Raw genomic sequence first — 7,293 nt, forward strand, 5'->3', positions numbered from 1 at the left:
TTCTTCTTCTTCTTCTTCTTCTTCTTCTTCTTCTTCTTCTTCTTCCTCTTCTTCCTCTTCTTCCTCTTCTTCCTCTTCTTCTTTTCTTCTTCTTCTTCTTCTTCTTCTTCTTCTTCTTCTCCTTCTTCTTCTTCTTCTCCTTCGAGACAGGGTCTCATTCTGCAATTCAGGCTGGCCTTGAAATTACTATGTAGCCCAAGCTGGTCTTGAACTCACAGCAAACCACTTGGCTAAGCCTCCTAAGTGCTGGGACTACAGGCATGGATTGCCATAGACAGAATGAGCTCTTTCATTTTAATTAATTAATCTATTTTAGAAACTTTTAAGCATATACAAAACTAAAGACAAAAGTACACTGAACTGTCTTGCATTTAATACAGAACCACAATTATCAACCCAAGGGCATCCTTGTTTTGTCTGTACCCCTTATGTATTACTCCCATTCTCAGTCACTATACACTTTCATCTCTACATGCTGTGGTATCTATTTCTCAGTGTGCCCTGGAGGCTGGGCCAGCACAACAGGCCAGGGATCGAAGCCCTGGCCCCTACATCTGCCTAAACAGGCACTTTAATCCACTGAGCTATCTGGCTGGCCCTTGATGTGTTTGATTTTGGATCCAAGCGGGACCCATATATTACATCCAGTTGATAAATCACTCAAAGCTTCCAATCAATAATTTTTCCCTTTCTCTTCTTTCTCTTTGAAAATTATTTGTTGGAGAGAGAAGAGATCATAAATTATTCATCGCAGAATCTATGAAGCCCAGTGCAGCACCTAAAAGAGTCCAAACTTCCTACTGAGTGGACAGATGAAGCAGTGCATAAAGGACCGCAGCCTCAGGATCCAGGGAGAGTGCTGATGGACCTGCATTTCTCAGCTACCTTTGCTTAGAGTCAGGCTTTGAAAGACTTTCTTCACTGATCCCTCAGTCTCCTGGTCTGCAAAGTGGAGCTGCTGGGGCCTGCCTTCTGCTCTACTTCCTAAGAGGTTGTAACAAAGGCTGGGATTTTAAAAATAAAGCCTAAAAAAGCTTTGAGCAATTGCTGCTATAAATATCCATGAAGAAATTCTATTATTAAATGTCCTTTGTTCCTAGAAGCTTCAGGCAGATTGGTAAGGTTGAGAAGTAGAGCCCCTTTTTGTCCTTGCCATTCTGCTTCCACGAAGGTGATGGCTAGAGCTGGCAGGGCCAGGTACAGCTCTGGGCAGGGGAGATCTGTGTCCCAGAGTCCTGGGTTCTCTTCAGACCTGTCATGCCAACTCTGGCCAGAATAGGCCTGCAATATCCTATTCCAGCCTGGCAAAAATAGAATAGCCGGGAGAATGCAAGAGCTGAGACAACTGTTCCTGTTTTGAAAAGCATGGGAAGGATGTGGCCACAGGTGGGGGTAAATGTCTGTCCCTAAGAGTGGAGTGCAGCCAGGAAGCTACTGGTCTCTGTAGTGCAGAGCTGAGAGTGCAGCTGGACTTTTGACAGCACTCATGGCCCAAGCGCCACAGAACACCCCGGTCAGTTTGCTGGTGATAATAGAGAATGTTTTGCCTGGAAATTTTGCACGTGTGTATGAGTCAATTAAGTTTCATTCCAAACAGAGACAAGAGAGGCTCTGATGAGTGACCAGGAGTTGGGCCGGGGAAGTTAGGTCAAAGTTTAGCCCTTCCTGGTCTGGAGGGAATTCCATTCTGAAACCACAGAGCATTGCTCTGGCCTGTGTAAGTGACTGGGGAACAAAAAGGGGCCTACTTTTCTTTTGCATACCTTTTAAATTTTTTTAAATATTTATTTATTTGGTACAGGATCTTTATAGGTTGAACTCGTAGTGATCCTCCTGTCTCAGCTTCTCAAGCACTGGGATTACAGGCCTATGCCACCACACCTGGTTTCAGTGGCTGTCACAGTGCACCTGGTTCCAGGGTTGGCAGGGCATGTGGTACTGGGGCTGGAACCTGAGTCTCTGTGCTTGCCAGGTAGGCACTTAGACCTCTGAGCTACCTCCTCAGCCCCTTTTGCACACCTTTGACCTAACCTGCATTTCTACAGGGCTTCTGCAAGAGGCCACATTCAGCACTTTCCCCTCTTTAGTCCCCCAGCACGCACTACATTTTTTTCCCCATGGTGGCATTTGTTAAGGCAATTATCTCTTGTCTAGGACATATTAGGCTTACACAGGGTGTGTCTTATGTGAACTATAAAAGTAACAGAACATGGTAGTTTACAAAAAGAGCAAATTACTAGGATTTTTAAAAGCCAATTTAAAAGTAATCAGGACCTAGAAGTCTCCATATGTGAAGTGGGAAGTTTGAAAGTTTTAGACTTTTCTGAGCTTTCTGTATATCCAAAAGAGGAGGTTATTTTGGAAGTGGAATACGTACAGTTTTTTTCCTCATCAACTCAAAAGTGGTTGAACTGATTTAGCTCAAAACTATAAAAAGACAAAAGCCAAATGCGCCCTGGGACAAGATTTCTGTGTGGAACAGAATGGAAGAAATGAGAGGGGCAAGGCCAAGAGGAGTTAGTGCCTTGAAGTCCCATTCTTCCAGCTTATCTTTCAGCTGTCTGTGAGACTCTCTTCAGATTGGGTTTTGGCATGTGAGGTTGTGAGTCAAATGGGCAACCAATTCAAAATTAAATGCTCTAGTGAGTAAGAACTTACTGGAAGTTTCTGGGAAACTAAAATTGTTTTCTAAACATTTTCATCTTATTTTATGTAAAACTCCCTGCTTAGCCAAGATATTCATATCCATTTAACTAATAAATTTAAGCCTGTATTCATCAATTCAAGAGGGAAGTAGTCTTGAGTTGTTAGCTACACAAATTTTTAGAGAGGCCCAAGTTCATATTCCAGCCTTTCCCCTTACTAGTACCTATTTGTGCCCTCCCTTGCTTTTTATTTTTTGGTGGAACCTGGGATTGAATTCAGGCCTTGTGCTTGCCAGGAAAGTACTTATTTTAACGAGCCATCTCCCCAGCCCCTGTTTGTAAAACTAAGATAAACCTACACAGAAGATTGTGAAAAGGATGAGCTAAAATGATAATCATAAAATACTTAGAATAGTTTCTGATGCACAAAGAACTTCTCTAAGCTAATGGTTATAGTAACAGTAGCATTTATAAAATTGAGGGTGACTGCAGGGATTAGCTTCATACTCTTCTATGCCAAATCATCTGGATCAGTGTGTTCCAAAAGCAGGATATTTTTACGACCCAAATTAAGAAATAAGTTTTATGGGGTGGTTGAGTACATCTATACATTGAAGGAATAGAAATTACATAGGTTTTACCTTAATATCTGCAAAGCACTAAATTTTCTATTCTATCCCATTTCATTATATTCTATCCATACCTTTTTATGTTTAAAATGCTGATGACAACACTAAATAGATTTCTAATGAATCTATCTTTCTTACCATCTAATGAATTCTAGGCCACAGTTTAGAAAACACTTACCTAGATGAATTTGGAGAAGGCAATTAGCACTTCCAAGAGCCCAGAGAGCTGTCTTCTTCTGAATTAACACCTCTAGTCAGGGGCTGAAGCCAAACAAAAATCCTTCTTGAATTTTCTTTTCCAGAACACCCCTTAGAATAATGAATGACAGCTGCAAAGTGACTAGACACAAATCCTCCCCATACTTTAGCCCTGGCCTGGATCCTGGATGATGCTTTTGTCCTCAAGACCCTTTGAGGAAGTAAGGCCAAGATATCAGTCTGGCCTTCACAATATGATGTGATGTGATGTGATGTGTGTGTGTGTGTGTGTGTGTGTGTGTGTGTGTGTGAAGAAATTGGGAACGAGAGAGGAAGGACTGCCAATTTCTCAATTTTTTTTTCCTCTCATGTCATCGACCTATCAAGTTTCTGCCAAAATGGAGGGGAATGCCCATTACCATGGGCAATAACATTTTCCTTTCCAAAAGGATCCTCCTCCTCTGGAGATGCCAGAGACAGTGAGAGAAGGCCAAATCACCAACAGTCACAAGTTCTTTGCTTCACCTCCCTGGATTGGTCTCTTCGCCTTGACAGAGCCTTAGTCCAGTAAGATGATCTGGCCACAGCTGGTCTCCTACACTTAGAACAAGTTGGAAGCAAGAGAACTTGGGGAAAGAATTTGGGTTCACTAAAAATAGCTGCAATTTAGACCCTGTGACTTACCACTCCTTGCAACAGTTTGATATGAACTGAACAGGGTCCACGGTCGCTCTGGACTATTTGTTTTTCCTGTGTGGAGCCCTTAGAACAAGGAGGGGCTTAGGGAATTGGGGCTGCTTGGGCTCAGATGTAGCCTCATGCAAACTTCAAAACGGCACAGTGATGATATGACCGAGGAGTTTCCTACCGCCAGGAGAGTGTGACTATTGTCACTAATAACAACGGGGTCCTTCAAGATTTTGGTTCATGGTGGGATCTTACTTGCTCCACACCTCCTTGTGCACTGCATCTCTAGTTCTAAGGTAAGTGAAGCAAAACTCACTGGGGAAAATGTTATGGGATTGGGAACCTCTTGGGTAATCCAAGCCAGGCTTCCTTGGCCTGTGGCAGAAAACATGTCAGGGCAAGGCAGGGAAAGTCTACAAATAAAAATATAATTCCATGCTCCAGGCACAGTGATCCAGCCACAATAATAATAGCAGAATTGATAACTTTCCTTGTGCCTTCCCAACTCAAAGCCAAGAAATTAGTCAGAAAAAAAACATAAATGTTGAATACAGCCATCTTTTAATTTCTCTACCAAGATCTGCTTTATTTTAGCCCAGTGACTTGTCTTTCCTGTCCCCTCCCTCATTATGCAAATTTGAATCTGGTTCAGGGAGTAGTTGTGGAGAGTGGTATAGAGCTGCCTAGAAAGGGATTTCTATAGTTCAAGTAGTACCCAAGAAACAGATAGTCCAGCCCAGGCACTCAAAAGATTTACATAAATTACATTGCCTTCCTGAAAAACTGGTATCAGGACTCACTTCTGATTTCTACCCTGTTCATATCATGAACCTTGGAGAAGGCATTCTAAATGAAGGGCAGCTGGAGTGCTCTGGGGTAATGTTAGGAGCCTTCTGAAAAGAATGAATCAGGCTTGGCTATTAGAAGGTTCAATACCAGCAAGTTCTTGCTCCATGCTGGTTTTTGAGCATTGTGTTAAGCAAACTACTGTGTCAACACCCCAGCTTGCCAAACCAAGGTGTTCTCATGGAAATGAAGATAAGCTTTAGTAAAAGATACGGTTTTTTAAAATGAAAATGACAATCTTAGAATATCATAAGCCTTGAGGAAACAACCTCGGACTCAGAATCCTCTGTCTCTGTGGAATTTTATATAAAAATGAATTAGACTGGTACTTGAACATTGCATCCCTTCTCTGCATCTTTTACTTTCACCTATCTTCAAGCTGCATAACTGTTCAAACAACATAAACTTAAAATCTCAAACTGACAAAAATCATGTGGAATGTCAGAGTCTAATCCTTACTGAAACGTGAGGTGCGACGAGTGACTATCAGGTCTCTCGCTAGGTTGCTGCCTCAGTTCCACGGTAGCCTCAAACTGTGCTCCCGGCAGATGCTCCATTTTGTTGCAAGAGCATCACAATCCTGCAAGTACTCTCTCACCATCACGTCCTACAAGTACTTTCTCCTTTCCAATATCACCTTAAGGTTTATTCATTTTGTTGCAAAGCTAGATGAAATGTGAACATTTTTAATTATTTTCAGGTTGCATTTAATGCAACCATATGATATCACTAATGCCATGCACTCAAATGAGTTGCCACATTTATTGATGGTTGTCAGGGGTTTTGCATTTAACCTGGGTATGAATTTTATCAAACACTCAGAGAAAGTGATTTTTTTTATTTTTCTTTTGCTAAACAAGGATATTTAGCAGAGTTTGTCTCTAAATAGCACACTTACTTAGCTAGTATTTTGAAAAAATGACTTCAATAATAAAAGCTCTGTGTAAAAACAACTTTTCAGGAATGCATTTATCAATAAAGTAATGGTTTCCAAACTATTTCAAATACCAATGTCAACCTGATTTCCCATGAATCATCTAAAATTGTTTAAAAATAAAATTTCTGGGATGGGTACTGTGGCACATGCCTGTAATCCTGGTACTCTAGGAGGCCGAGGCAGGAGGACTGAAATTTTAAGCTCAGCCTGGATAATTTAGCAACTTAGTGAAATCCTATTTCAAAATAAAGCAAGGCTAAGAATATAGCTCAATGGATTCAGTCCTTAGTACTGCCAAATTTTATAGAAGTGAGAGTGAGATTGAGAGGGGGACAAAGAGAAAGAAAGGAAGGAAAGAAGGAAGAAAGGAAGGAAGGAAGCAAGGAAAGGAGGAAGGAAGGAGATGGTAATATCCTGTGTCACATCCCTAAAAATTCCCATTCAGATTGTCTGCACTTTGAACAAGCAATGTTTGTGTTATGGATTGTGTCTAGTTGTAACCCCAAACCCTCATGCAGTCACTAGGACAGGCTTCTAGAGTTTGTGATAAATTCATGATCCAATAATGGGATTATGGGTGTGAGTGCTACAACCCCCCTGGGGCAGATAACCTGTATACAATATAAGGAAGGGAGAGAGGCTTGCTAGCTGCCACAGCCACTGCTGCTCGCTTTGCTCTTTGCTGTATTCCTCTGCCATGAACTGCTGCCTTCTGCCATGAGCCACTCTGCCTTGGAACCAGCTGAGTATGGAATAAAACCTCCACTAACTATGAGATAAATAAAGCTTTCCTTCCTTAGCTTTAGGTGTTGGGTATTTTGTCAAGGCAACAAGAGAAAAGTAACTAAGACCACTTGATATTTCTGGTGTATGGCTCTGTTTGGAAACCACTGGACAAGTCAATGTCATCCTATTTTTTTGTCTCATATATCTTATGAGTTTATTTTGCCTTCAAGAAAATTCAAGCTCCTAAACTGACATGCTCCATAGTCTCCAAGATCATGTGGTCCTAATGCACTCTCCCCATATTATTCCTCTTTACCATGTTCAATAGCCTCAGCTTCATTCAACTGGCCCCTGTTTTCTGTTTGGGTTTTATATCCAGACACTTTACTCATGCTGAAGCCTGTAAATTTTATGTCCTTACTACTCTGCATACCCAGATCTCTCTGATTTCTTATGGTCAGTATTACAGTATGTCTAAGAATGATGTGGAAGACTGATTTATTTTTTCCATAATTTTATTGATAAACAAATAACAACACTCTCTCAGGCTTTCACAGACACTCTCTCAGGCTTTCACAGAGAGCACATAGGGCAAGCATTGGCCGTGACTCATCCACATGGCTGA

The 7,293-nt window shown here is 41.4% G+C and overlaps 1 protein-coding gene and 1 pseudogene across 1 annotated transcript in view; one reads left to right on the forward strand and one right to left on the reverse strand.

Annotated features, from left to right (window-relative positions):
* Nucleotides 1-5,562, reverse strand: part of LOC101586417 — a 29,338-nt pseudogene extending 23,776 nt beyond the window's left edge.
* The window catches only part of Fgf13 (fibroblast growth factor 13), a 675,218-nt gene continuing 672,110 nt past the window's right edge, over nt 4,186-7,293 (forward strand). The window contains exon 1 of the mRNA XM_023699090.1: nt 4,186-4,455. The gene's annotated coding sequence lies outside the window, so the exon portion shown is untranslated. The remainder of the gene's footprint in view (nt 4,456-7,293) is intronic.

The sequence above is a fragment of the Octodon degus genome, unplaced genomic scaffold (genome assembly GCF_000260255.1).
Source record: "Octodon degus isolate 3935 unplaced genomic scaffold, OctDeg1.0 scaffold00110, whole genome shotgun sequence".
Taxonomy (NCBI): domain Eukaryota; kingdom Metazoa; phylum Chordata; class Mammalia; order Rodentia; family Octodontidae; genus Octodon; species Octodon degus.